A 15,212-nucleotide genomic window follows, 5' to 3' on the forward strand; every position below is an offset into this window, starting at 1 on the left:
ATACCGAGACCGTGACCCTAAAACCGTGATAAAAACCAGAACCGTGAGTAATCTGAGCCATTACACCCCTACTGTACACAACGATTACTGTAAGCACATCTAAAATACATTCCTCTTGCGAATTTCTGCTTTTTGTCTGCATTCCTTCTCTTGGTTTTATCCTTGTGTTTGCTGGATTTACGGGGTGCAGGGGATGAAGAGGACTGAGATGAGGATGAGGATGATGAGACACAGGAGGACGAGGAGTCAATTTTGCAATGTTTTTTTTTCCTCTTCTCTTTTCCTTTTTTCCCTTTCCGTGTGAAGGTCATCTTCCGTGACCCTGACCCCAACCCTAACCCTAACCCTAACCCTAAGCCCAGACTGTGATACAGCATCATCAAATTTGGATTTGCAGGAGCTCCCATCATGTCTTCCTTTGCTGACAAGGCTGATAAGGAATACAAACCAAATCATATTAAGATTACATTTCATTTCTTCCACATTTACCAGCTTTGATGTCATTGTTAAATGTAAATATTCTGCTACCTTTGTTAACGAACACCACAAGATCTAACTTTAAAACAAGAACAGATAGGCCTCAGACTACAGTACACTGTGCCCTTTTATGCCAGGATATGTTATAATGTAGACTCTGTACATTTTCCACAGTAAAAAGTTCATTAATATCACTTGTTTAACACTTGTATGAGATGAAGACTCCTATCATGCCAGTGGCTTGACATGTCAAAAGCTATTCTTAATGTGCAAGAGGTGAAAGTGCGATGACCATTTACTGTACAGTAGCAATTATAAGCAGATGCATTTATTCAAAGCAGATTAAAAATGAGGAACATCAAACACTTTCTCATAAGAGCCAACAGTATTTGTAGTACACATTACTAAGTATAACTTATAACGGGTTGTAAGGTATTGGTCAGACTGCAACGTAGGAAATCTCTCTCACTTTCGATGTCCTTGCATTTATCCTCAAGGAACTTCATTTTAGCTTTTAAAAAAGCATTTTCTTCCTTCATTTATTGTAGGGAAATCTGCTGAGTTGGTGCTGTTGCTGATGCTCCTGGTGGAATATAGAAAAAAACACTGTTGCACTTTAACACACTCTCTATCTAGATAGCTATATTATATCTATATTAGTAAACTAGAACATTTACTAGCCAATGGCGATGCTATTGCCAAGGTGTGAGGTAATGCATGATGCATAATTAATTCTCAAGTCAAGATCATGGTAATACAGTAATGACTCAAGTATTACCAAATCGTTTAGAAGGAATTACTAGGAAATGTATTTTTGTTTAATAACACAGAAAAAAAAAAAAAAAAAAAAGGTAAAGTTTAAAGATTGTGAAAGCTTTGATTAAGGAGATCCCATTAATGCAGTAACAATAAATATTAGGGGTGTGAAGAGATTTCGCGATATTAAAACATGACATTAAAACGTGATATTTCTAGTTGAAGTGAAAAGCTGTCCCGTCAAACCCCCTAATATTTCATGATTAATATCATGTGTTTAAATATGATGGTTTCATTATAAATATGGTGATTATCTCTATGATGGACACCCAACTTCAATTATATTAAACATCTTAATCTAGTCATGCCAACAAATGGAAATTAATTTTTAATTACCTTTAACAAAATATTGCTTGTTCCTTTGACTCAAAATATCACATTTTCACCTGCATCGAGAAACACGGATGTTTTGGAAAGAGCAGCAGAATGGTTTTGTGGTTTAGGAATATCAGCACTAACTCTTATTTCATATCAAATAAATTACTATCGATAAATGTATATTTTAAAGTCTTTAGAAACTTTGAAGTAAACATTGATATTGTGTAGTTTGTGATCCTCCATCAGCAGCTGCAGTTTCTCTCAGCTGTATCAGTGCAGTCACTGTGACGTCTGACTGACAGAGGTTTTTGTACGACTCTTTATCACTGTGTGAACACATCACAGCTACTAGGACAGTGTACACTCTGACAGTAATAATCTCCTGTATCTTCAGTCTGGACTCCACTGATGGTCAGAGTAAAATCTCGACCTCTGCTGTTCCACTGCCACTGAATCTAGATGGAGTTCCAGTATAACGGCTGTTTATGCCATAAATCAGGAGTTTAGGAGCTTCTCCAGGTTTCTGCTGATACCAGTATAAGAGGCTGCTGTATATTCCTACATCTATATTACACTCTATTGTTGCTGTTTGACTCTGTTGGACAGTTTTAACTTCAGGTTGAGTCAGAGTCACTCCTCTGGATTCTGAAGAAGAGAAAAGAAAAACTATTAGTGTTTAAAACTATTATCATCATATACTTTTACAAAAACACCAAAACCAGAGTCAGTTTTTACATCTTACCTTGAATAAACAGTGCAATGGTCCAGATGAAGATGTTGATTGTGTTCATTGCTGTAGTTTAGTCTTGTGTGATGATGAAGATTGTGTTGTGTTCTGCTCTCAGTCATGAAGTGTTAAACTCACAGCACTATAAACACTCTCAGAGCACTGAAGCATGTGCTGACAATGCAAAGAAGTGGGCAGGATTTACAACAGCTTGTGCTGATAACAAACTCATAAACTCTACATAGAAGATTTTACTTTCAGAATAATGTTATTGAACCATTTAGTGATTAATTGCACATATTTATTAATTGTGAAATATTTTTGTTAATGTTTGTCAGGCTGATAAGACACTAGGTTTTGTCTGGAGAATCATGAATGTAGATCATTTTAAACATATGTCATCCGCAGCAGTTTCTCTGAGTTCAGTTCTGTGCTACACCTTTACAAGCATGTTAACAATGAGAAATCAAGAACCAAATAAATCAGTTTTACTATATTTAGAGTCATAATAATAATAAAGTTCATTATGGTCTTTGGAATCAATGTTGACATGTTGCTCTCTGGGAAATATTTTCATGATGTCTATTTTTCCCACATTTTCCACATGCATGAAGTTCATCAGGACTCATAATCAGGTCATTATATATTAAACAATGTGCATCTGAAATGTTCAGAATTATTGATTCATTTATTTGAAGCTGCAGGTTTTTCTGTGAATCATGATGATTGATCTGCATATGAAGAACAGAAGCATCATTATGAGAAACTCCACAACATCATCCATGATCAAAGAGGTCAAAGGTCACCTCAGAGGTCACAGCTCATCAAATATATTTCTTTAAACAGTGTTATATCAGAAAGCATTTAGTCAAATCTGAATGAGTGAGTGTTGAGAAGAGCTGAGGATCTTCTAATATCAGTGTGTTGAAGTGTTGTTTCTCTCTCTCTGCTGGAGTGTGTGTTCACTCGAGTGGAATAGAGGTTTTTGTACGAGCGTTTCATTAGATTGTATCACTGTGGTGGACTTTCGGTGGAGGAACTAAACTGGTGATCGGTAAGTCTGTCTATTTAATCACCTAATAAAAAAATACAATTTAGATTTCAGAAAGTGTTTTACAGTGGAAACAAGAACAACATTTATTAATATTAATGATTATTAGATATTGTGGTGACACTTTACTTGAAGCCTTTATGTATAATGCATTATAAAGGTATCAAATGTATTCATAATGTAGATTTTAATGCCAAATATATATTTTCATAAAATGATTGTAACCAAGTTAAAAGTTAAAATGCTAAAAGTTAAAGGTATCAATAGCATATGTTATACTGTATGTTTTCATAAATAACTGTAACCAAAGTTAAAATGTTTTATAATATTTGCTAATGGTTGTTTGTCATGAGTTTTGGTGTATTATAATTTTTTGAAGGTGTAACAATGAATAGATAATATTATAATGTGTTAAAACTGCAGTTATAATTAGTGTTCAGTAAGTCTGTCTATTTAATTCTTATAATATTCCTAAACATACAATTTAAAACAAGTTGAAACAAGAACAACATTTATTAATGATAATTATTATTACATATTGTGTTGAAACTTTACTTAAAGCCTTTAATGCATAATAAAGTGTTTCATAATGTGTTACAATGCCTTATATCTTATCATAAATAACTGTAACCAAATCTAAAATGCATTATAATATTTGCTATTTCATTGTTTCATCTCAAAAGGGTTGTTCTTCATAAAGGTGGATCAATGAATAGATAATATGTGTTATAACTGCTGTTACACTTATTGATTTGATCATACATGCATTTTAATGTATATAGCAGTGCATAATTAATGCTTTAAAAATACTTTTATAATGCAATATGTATGAAGGCTTTAAATAAAGTGTTACTGATATTGTTTTATAATGATTTAATCTAAAACTAGAGCAGCATTACTCCTATGCTGTGAATGTGCAGTGCAGTGCAGTGTGTGTGTGTGTGTGTGTGTGAATGTGTTGTGTGTGTCTCCTGCAGCTGGTCCCACAGTGAAGCCCTCAGTGTCTCTGCTGCCGCCCTCTTCTCTGCAGATCTTCTGGAATTTTATAATGAAAACCCTTGGTTGAATGTGTGTTTCACTGCCAGTTTCTGCCCAGCCGACTCTGAGCCAGATCTGTCTTACAGTGCCTGGGCCAGACCTGGGCCATATCAGTCAATAAGAGTCACTTTACAGGGTGTGGGCCACATCTGGGCCAGAGGAAGCTCTGTGTGTCCATGTTCAGTGTGTTGGGCCAGTTTTGGGCCGGGGACCCAGCCAGAAGTGGAGGTGGGCCAGGCAAAGTTTGCTCTCTGGCCTGCTGTTATCAACTCAAGAGTGAACCAGAATCATATTACTCTAGTGATGGAGAAACAAAGCTTTTAGAAACCATTGAACCGATTGATTTGCATAATGATTCACTAGCTGCGTTTACATGGCTCAATCGGAATGAAATCAATCCGATTAATGAATCTGAACAAGGTGTTTACATGGAGGACAAATAAAGTAATCGGGTTGATGTGCGCGTTTACATGTCACACGCTTTAAATCTGATTTGATCTTTAGACATGCGCAGTTACGCACAGACAGTGCACTAGACAACTCCCGCCGTTCCATGATGTGCATAGCAGCCACCCTCTTACCATTCCTTTTTTTTTTTTTTTTTTTTTTTTATCAGAATGAACATTTACGTACTTCAGCTGCTAATTAGGAGACGACGAGCGCGTGATGTTTTGTGCCGTGCTGCTTGTATTTATCAAGCAATTAAAATGCCTCTGCCAGAGCCCAGAACAAGGCGTTTGTGGATGAAAGTCCGAAGCAAGGACTGGTGGGACAACGTTGTCTTGCACCACTTCACGGACGAGGAGTGGAAGGAAAATTTTAGGATGACACGACAGTCATTTAAGACCCTATGTTCAATGGTAGAGGGGTACATGGCACCCGATGAAATTACGGTGAGAGCACCAATACCATTGACAATGCGAGTCGCAATCGTACTGTAGAGTTGAGAACACGTTCAGGATTTTGAAGTCAAAGTGGAGGGTGCTGCTAAAAAGAAGCAATTTCCACTTCACCTTCACACCAACTGTGATTGCTACCTGTTGTGCACTGCATAACTTTTGCCAGATCGAGAAGGACAATGCCAACAGCAGGTGGTTGGAAGAGGCTTGTGACCTCAATGCTATGTATCCTCAACCTAACCACTCAGTGAATATGGAGTGCAATGCTACTGGTAGCAATGCAAGAATAGCTCTGACCAATTACATGTCCACCTATTTTCCCCTCCGTACAGGACATTTCCACTAAATGCATCCTTTAAAAAACACCTCTGAGATGAAAATATAACTTTTAATGAGAAACAGTTTTACACAACAAATGCAAGGTACTTCTTAAAAGTGCCAGTGCAATACTTATTGCAATAGTTTCAACAAAAAATTAATGTTAACAAGTGCAATAAAAAAGTGAAGTTGCAAATACAATTGTGTTAAACTTAAACACTTCACTGAAGTGACACTTAAACAAACAAACAAAAAAAAAAACTGTCGAAAACTCCAAAAAACAATGGCTTACATTACTTTCTTACAAATAGCTTAAACAACTGTCTCTTCACAACTAAGACCGTCTTTGTTTTATTTAGTGCTGTTAAATCGCCCAGATCCCACCCTCTATGGGTGGGTTGAAAACATGCGGAACAGCTCCTCCTACTGGCTGTAGTCTTTAGCCTCTGGCCAGAAAATTCTCCGATGACCCAAAATGACGATTTTTTGCGTCATCGGAGGATTTTTTCCAGACAAAAAATACATAAATCTCTCCTCTCAGGGGGATATGAGGGTGGAAAGCATGGTAATTCGAAAATACTACAGGTTTTCTACTAATACAAATCTTAATGCTAAATCCTGAAGTATCCCTTTAATCTCGAATTTGAGACTTTATTAATCCAGAGGGAAATTTAAGGCATCCAGTAGCTTTTACAACAGATAATGTAGAACACAAATACACACAATATCATATATATATATATATATATAAAAAATTAAAAAATGAGGGGATAATCAAGTATCACAATCAAGCGGATATATGCAATAGAGGTGATATATTGCGGTGTGAATAGATGGCTTACCAGTGCAATCAATGTTTGGTCAAGATCTTGTATTGTCAATGCAATGGTCCCGCACAAAAATAAACTTGTCAGTTCTACCAAAAAGACTCGGTAGGCAAAATACCGTAACAAGTCTACATTTAATAACAGCCCAGCAAGCAAATATTATGATATAGAGTTCTTTGGCGTAGATCCGTCCGTAGCTCGTAATCCGAGGGTCCAGACTCTGCATTTCCTGCCTGAAGACGAAGGCAGGGGCACAGCCGACCCCCAAAAATAGCTGGAAGAATAATAACACCGGGACGGAGCCCACCCCCAAAGAACGGTAAAGAAAAGTATACCCACCAGTCGTGTATTCTGTAGATCCTAAAACATAGAAAGAAAAAAGAGTTGACATAAAATAAGCATGATGAGACATGGAACGTGGAATGCCTCATAGGCCGACAGCTTAATTAGTAAAGAGGGCCACTGTCATCATTGTGAGAAACAGTGAACCTGTAAGGTACTATATGAAGACAGGCATTATGCATTTTTATATTTTCTACTGCGGCATTTTACAATTATACATTTATGCATTTGGCTGAAGCTTTTATCCACAGCGACTTACATTACATTTCAAGGAACACTTGTACATTCTTATCAGTTCTTGCTTCCCCTGGAGAACGAACCCGTGACCTTAGCGTTATAAGCTCCAACGCTCTACTGTTTGAGCTTCAGGAAAGACGTGCTGAAAAGAAGCAAGGAGCTGGGGAAAAGTGGAACATTAAACCGAGAATGAGGGTTAACATAGCTACATAGAGACAAGCCAGTGAAAGCCACAAGCTGTGATAGACCATACAGAGCCAAGCACACAGGACAAGACCACAATAGGCCACACAGAGATAACGGCCACTAGGCCACACTGAACCAAGGCCGCTAAAGGGCCACGAGACCATACAGGACCATTTTACATACAGGACAAGGCAACGATATCACAAAGAGACCAAGGGGAGGCAGTGGCTCAGTGGTTCATGTAGGTTGTCTACTAAACCGGAAGGTTGGTGGTTCAATCCCTGGTTCCACCCGACCAAGTGTTGAGATGTCCATGAACAAGACACCTAACCCCAGCTGCCTGTATTTTTGCTAGTCGATTTTACTTCATCTAGTGACATGATGGGTTTTATCTTCATTCAGGAGATTTTGGGTAACTGCACAACTGACAGATGACTTTGAGCGCACCGCCAACGGTGTGTGTGCGTGTGTGTGTGTGTGTAGTGTAACCAGAGATGTATAAAGTACTAGAGACCCATACTTGAGTAAAAGTACAAGTGCTCTATCAAAAAAGTGACTTGAGTAGAAGTTGAAGTGCTCTTTAAGCAAAATACTTAAGTAGAAGTACTAAAGTATTCAACATTTTTTGTACTTAAGTATTGCAAGTAGTTTATTTAAAAATTTACTACTCAAGTACTGAAAGTAAAAGTACAAGTATTGTGTTATGAAGTTATTAAAGAAAACAGTCAAAAGTTTGAACATCATATTGTTTATATTATTTCAAATGTTTAGGACACACAATTAATTCGGCTGAAGCAGCATTACAAGGACATGAATGTTCAAGAACACCTTAACACACTGAGCTTAACTCTTTGTAAACAAAAACAGATCAAATATGTCCCTTCCCCTCTAAAGCATCCCTCTCTTCTCTTCCCTGCTTGTGCCTTTTTTCTCTACAGCTTATTGGTTATTTATCAGCATGTAACAGCGATCTCTGGAAGCTTTGTTTATGTCAAAGAGTATAGAAGTAACAAGAGGCGAAACTCCGTTGCAGTTTTGACAACAGCCACTAGGTGGCGCTTCGGTAGCGCGGCCGCCATTTTGGACTGAACCAACGGCTTTACTGGTAGCACAACTACTGTACAGCATTAACATTATGTCTGAAAATAATTGCAAACAAAGAAAACAGTGTTCTGCCATCAACTGCAACAACTACCAGTGTACAACCAATCAACTAGCATTTCATAGATTCCCCAAAGATCCAGAGAGGTAAAGTAGAAAAGGTTTTATTAACTTTAAAGTGAGCTAACGTCAACGATAACAGGTGCTGTAACGTTAATGTAAGCTATCCCATAACCGCAGTAACAGTTTGCTAACGTTATGTATTTGGTCGAAATTGTCAAGACTCGAAATGGGCTTTTTAAATCGCATACTTTCAGAGATGAACACCTAACCTGGCAAATGACCGCTTTATTAATTCATTGTTATCACTAAATTAACCCTTTAACTGTCACCTTTTTTTCGCTTAAACATGAAAATCACTATCCAAACTTAAATGGTTGTAACGTTAGTATGGTTGTAACGTTAATACTATGGTTGGTCTTGTTTTAATTTGTCAGATTATTGTTGAAGTGAAATAAATTATGAAAGTGAAACAGAAAAAAGTTATATAAGTTTGAGTTTATTAAAATGTACAAATTTTAAAATATAATTATTTATATTTTATATAATATATATATATATATATATATATATATTACAAAATATATTTTACTCTAGAACTGCAAGAAAATGAAAGCAAAAAATCTGAACAAGTTGTGTTCCACATTTTAGGTTGATATGTTGATATCTCGCTCCCTCACCCTTTCTGCCGTGTGCTCTAACGTTACTGCTACACGGTTTGGAGCTGCGCGCTCTTGCTCGCTCGCTCTAGATTCCGGGTGATTTTAGCTAATTTGCGGGCATCAGGGAGCCGCTATAAATATGCGGGAGACTCCCGGATCTTCCGGGAGACATGGGATGTCTGCTCTAGAGATATTAAAAACTAGAAACTACTTTTTAGTTCATTTAACCGCTTTTGAATTTGAACCGGTATAGTTCAATCCTATGACAGCGGTGTTGCGTTCAGTCCAAGATGGCGGAGCTGCAGCTCTGCGCATGGGTGAGTTTGTTGCAATGGAACGTTCTATTGAGTTTCGCCTCTTGTTACTTCTATACTCTTTGTTTATGTCAGGGAGTTCCTGGAATGGCTCTTCTTTATGTGTTCCATATATGGTCTAATGTGCATAGGGCGCCCTCTGGCTGCCAGTATGGACTGAAAACACAGTAGGCTACATCAGAGTATCCAGCGCTCATAATGATTACATCGGCCCATTTTGGTTATAATAATTTAAATAAATATTATTCCTCTCTATAGAAATCTAACGTAAACCTATGAAATCTATCAATCTATCAAAATCATTACAAGCCCTGAGGGACGTTGTTTGGTCAAGCGCTTTCATGACGACCGCACATGAGGTTTTTTTTTTTTTTTTTTTGAATGGGTGCGGCTGACGTTCATAATTCATATTAAAGGAATCGACTATTTTTTCCTGATATATAACTGACACAAATTAAGACATAACTGTCCCTATAAGTTTCTCAGAATAAAATAGTGCTCAAATACTGAAAATTGAGTCTTATATCATTTTAATGATGCATAGTTTGTCAAGGTAATAACATTACATATAATAGTAGCCTAACTTTAAACTATTTAAACAAGTAACGAACGATTCAGTACATCGGCGTCCTCATTACAGCTAACAGTTACGCACTTCAATCTATATGAATTGTCTTTCACTCTGACAAATGAAAACATGGACTAGTAGGGCCAGGAGTGGTCTCCTTCCTCACCCTCACCCTCACCCTCACCGCCACCGCCACGATCACTCGAAGTTCTGATTCTTCCATCTCGAAACAAATTAACAAAGCTCAAGTGTTCTCAATGGAGGCAGGCAGCAGAGCGAAAGGCAGAACGGGAGCACGCGCGGTCTTCTTGATCGCTTGATTCGCTGGGCCAGCTTCATCAAACCTGGTGACAGAGCCATCTACCGCTCTGGCAGTGATAATGTAGGTTTGGAATGATTCGTAACATTTTTATAATTGTAACGAGTAACGATGCAGCAAATAAAAAAAGTATCGGAGTAAAAGTATTACACTCGCCGAAAATATGTACTTAAGTAAAAGTGGAAGTAGGAGAAAAAAATAATACTCTAGAAAAGTACAGATACAGCCTTTTAGTACTTAAGTACAGTAGTGAAGTAGTTCTACTTCGTTACTATACATCTCTGAGTGTAACTATAGCGACAAAACGACTAACTTTCGGACCCTGCAAAAATTAATTATGTATTTAAAAGTTGCAGAATGTATTAATTTGGAGACTCCAAAATTGGCAGAGATAGGAAGGCAATGCAAAACAAAATCTTACATTGGGAAATAGTGGGGGGGGCAAAACTTAGATTTTGAAACGTGGGGGGGACATGTCCCCCCCCCCCCCACGTATAATGGCTCCTACGCATATGGTTTAAATGAAGTAAATTTAGTAGTTTGAAGTTTAAAGTTTAAATTAGTTTGAAGTTTAATTTAGTTTAAAGTTTAGATAGATGAGTTTATGAGTTTAAATGAGTCTCAGTGATAGAATGGCAGTTTGATTTAGTCTTCAAGGAGTTTAGATTTGAATTTGAAAACCTAAACATTCCGCAATGTAAGTCAATGGGAGTTTTTCTGAGATTTCATTTTTAGGAAAACCGTAAGTCCGATCAGTCTGAAAAAATAAAGCAACTAACTTCAGAACAGTTTGAAGGTCTGAGCCGAGTTTGGAGTATGTAGAGTTAAATCTCTAGGAGGACTTTGAGTCAACAGTTTTTAACAGAAGAATTAGGATTTCAGTGTGTTGGCTCTCTCAAGCCAACTTAATTATATTGTGTTACTTATATACTATATGTAGATATGTTTACTCACATCATAATAAATTAATAAAGTCTGTGAAAGGTTTGATATTGTGTAGTTTGTGATCCTCCATCAGCAGCTGCAGTTTCTCTCAGCTGTATCAGTGCAGTCACTGTGACGTCTGACTGACAGAGGTTTTTGTACGACTCTTTATCACTGTGTGAACACATCACCACTGCTGTGATAACTCTGACAGTAATAATCTCCTGTATCTTCAGTCTGGACTCCACTGATGGTCAGAGTAAAATCTCGTCCAGTATTTGCTGTTCCACTGCCACTGAATCTAGATGGAGTTCCAGTATAACGGCTGTTTATGCCATAAATCAGGAGTTTAGGAGCTTCTCCAGGTTTCTGCTGATACCAGTATAAGTAGTTGCTGTATATTCCTACATCTATATTACACTCTATTGTTGCTGTTTGACTATGTTGGACAGTTTTAACTTCAGGTTGAGTCAGAGTCACTCCTCTGGATTCTGAAGAAGAGAAAAGAAAGTCAATTAGTTTGTTAATCACCTTTGAAAAGAAATCAATGTTTGTATATTAAAATGATCAAAACAACATATTATATTTATATTAAAAAGTAACAACCTTGAATAAACAGTGCAATGGTCCAGATGAAGATGTTGATTGTGTTCATTGCTGTAGTTTAGTCTTGTGTGATGATGAAGATTGTGTTCTGCTCTCAGTCATGAAGTGTTAAACTCACAGCACTATAAACACTCTCAGAGCACTGAAGCATGTGCTGACAATGCAAAGAAGTGGGCAGGATTTACAACAGCTTGTGCTGAGAACAAACTCATAAACTCTACATAGAAGATTTTACTTTCAGAATAATGTTATTGAACCATTTAGTGATTAATTGCACATATTTATTAATTGTGAAATATTTGTGTTTATGTTTGTCAGGCTGATAAGACACTAGGTTTTGTCTGGAGAATCATGAATGTAGATCATTTTAAACATATGTCATACGCAGCAGTTTCTCTGAGTTCAGTTCTGTGCTACACCTTTACAAGCATGTTAACAATGAGAAATCAAGAACTAAATTAATCAGTTTTACTATATTTAGAGTCATAATAAAAAAAGTCCATTATGGTCTTTGGAATCAATGTTGACATGTTGCTATCTGGGAAATATTTTCATGATGTCTATTTTTCCCACATTTTCCACATGCATGAAGTTCATCAGGACTCATAATCAGGTCATTATATATTAAACAATGTGCATCTGAAATATTCAGAATTATTGATTCATTTATTTGAAGCTGCAGGTTTTTCTGTGAATCATGATGATTGATCTGCATATGAAGAACAGAAGCATCATTATGAGAAACTCCACAACATCATCCATGATCAAAGAGGTCAAAGGTCACCTCAGAGGTCACAGCTCATCAAATATATTTCTTTAAACAGTGTTATATCAGAAAGCATTTAGTCAAATCTGAATGAGTGAGTGTTGAGAAGAGCTGAGGATCTTCTAATATCAGTGTGTTGAAGTGTTGTTTCTCTCTCTCTGCTGGAGTATGTGTTCACTCGAGTGGAATAGAGGTTTTTGTACGAGCGTTTCATTAGATTGTATCACTGTGGTACACATTCGGTGGAGGAACTAAACTGGTGATCGGTAAGTCTGTCTATTTAATCACCTAATAAAAAAATACAATTTAGATTTCAGAAAGTGTTTTACAGTGGAAACAAGAACAACCTTTATTAATAATAATGATTATTAGATATTGTGGCAAAACTTTACTTGAAGCCTTTATGTATAATGCATTATAAAGGTATCAATAGTGTATGGTATAATGTCTAAATAACTGAAACCAAAGTTAAAATGTTTTATAATATTTACAAATTCATTGTTACATCTAGAATTGGATGTTTGTCATGAGTTTTAGTGTATTATAATTTTTTGGAGGTGTAAAAATGAATAGATAATATTATAATATGTTAAAACCTTGGTTACAATTATTGATGAGATCATACATGCATTATAATGTGTAAAACAATATATAATTAATGCATTAAAAATACTTTTTATAATGCAATATGTATAAAGGCATTTAATAAAGTGTTACTGATATTTATGTATAATTATTTAATCTAAAACAATGATATTAATATAAGAATTGCATTATTCCTTTCAACAAAGAACATTCTAAACATATTTCCACACTGTGTCTCACTATGAGTTTAATCAGTTTATTACAGGTCTGTTTTTCCTTCATTTATTTCTACACTGAGTTCATATTTAGTTCATCTTTTATTGTAGAAATCATACATGGAAAAAGAGATTTGACATCAGAATGTAAATGTTGCTCCTTTCTGTAGTTCAGTCAATGATACTGAATCTCTTTTGCTCATGTTGTGCTTATAATTCAGTGTTTTGTTCATTCTGTGTGATTCAATTGTGTTTTAACTCTGTTTGAAATTGAGTTACATTTTCAGTTCAGGTGAATATCTCAAAATTTAAGATATTTATGTCCAGAGTGAATAATTGCTGGAATTAAAGCAGTCAGATCAGCCTGATAATAGATAATATGTGTTATAACTGCTGTTACACTTATTGATGAGATCATACATGCATTTTAATGTATATAGCAGTGCATAATTAATGCATTAAAAATGTAATTGTGTGTGTGTGTGTGTGTGTGTGTGTGTGTGTGTGTGTGTGTGTGTGTGTGTGTGAATGTGTTGTGTTTGTCTCCTGCAGCTGGTCCCACAGTGAAGCCCTCAGTGTCTCTGCTGCCGCCCTCTTCTCTGCAGATCTCTGGAGACTCAGCCGCACTGCTCTGCCTGCTCAGCTCTTACTCTCCACAGGGGGCGCTGGTGAGCTGGACACTGGACGGGTCAGAGGTCACCGAGGGGGTTCTGACCAGCGCAGAGAGCCAGCAGGACGGCCGCTACAGCCGCAGTAGCGTCCTGACCCTCAGCAAAGCACGCTGGGAAGAGGGAGAGCTGTACGTCTGCAGAGTAACACATGATGGAGCTCCTCATGAGGTCTCGTTCCACAAGAGCTCTGAGTGCTGATGTTTCTCTCCTGAAGATGAGCCGTATCTGAGTGTCCTGTGTCAGGCAGGATTCACATGAGTCTAGTGCTGCAGCTGGAGTGATTTACAACTCAATACTGAAACTGAGTGTGTGTGTGTGTGTGTGTGTGTGCGTGTGTGTGTGTGTGTGTGTGTGTGTGTGTGTGTGTGTGTGTGATCTTTCAATCTGCTGTGTTTGCTGCAACATTCAATAAAGCTTCTCAACAAGTTCACTTTGTGTCTGACAACATCATTCAACTAACAGATGAAGATGCAGGTGCTTTTCAGAAGGTTGATGTAGCAGTAAATGTCAAATAAAGCTCTTGGGGTTTGAACATGGTCTCTGGAGACAGAGCTGCTCTATTCTGAGAGGATCACAATCACTCCACCCTGACAATGCAAATGGGCTTTTCAGTCTCACTCTTTGATTGGTTACATGATCTGGACTGGAACACTTTCACTTCTGCTGCACATTTACATTTAAAGAAGGTGGTTTTTAGGGGTTTTAAAAAACTTGAATGTATTATAAAAAATTAAATAAAAAATCCATGATCACAAAGTAAGAATCGCTGTTGTGACAGTAAAATAATGTGTCTCAAATGGATCATGGATCAATGCATCTCGTCTGAATGCAGTCTGATTGACAGGATCATATATTACACCTAAAACATGATGATCATATTGAAACACTGACTCATTCTCTTCATAAACACAAGAGTGATGTTGATTGTAATGATATAGTGTCATTAGTGTTTGAAAATACAATCATAAATCATTATTCAACCCTGAACTAAACACTGCCAGAGTCAAGAGGAAGATGATGCTGAAAGTCATTTTTGTTGTTTGATGAAGAAGAGCTCTTGATCATGTCATGTTCAGTTCATAGAGCTATAAACACATGTAGAGTGAAGCATGTGCTGATCATATAAAACACCCTCTGAATGCAAAAGCTGCTGTAGACTGTGAGCTCACGACGAGACCGGAGAGA

This window comes from Rutilus rutilus (genome assembly GCF_951802725.1).
Source record: "Rutilus rutilus genome assembly, chromosome: 23".
Classification (NCBI taxonomy): Eukaryota; Metazoa; Chordata; class Actinopteri; order Cypriniformes; family Leuciscidae; genus Rutilus; species Rutilus rutilus.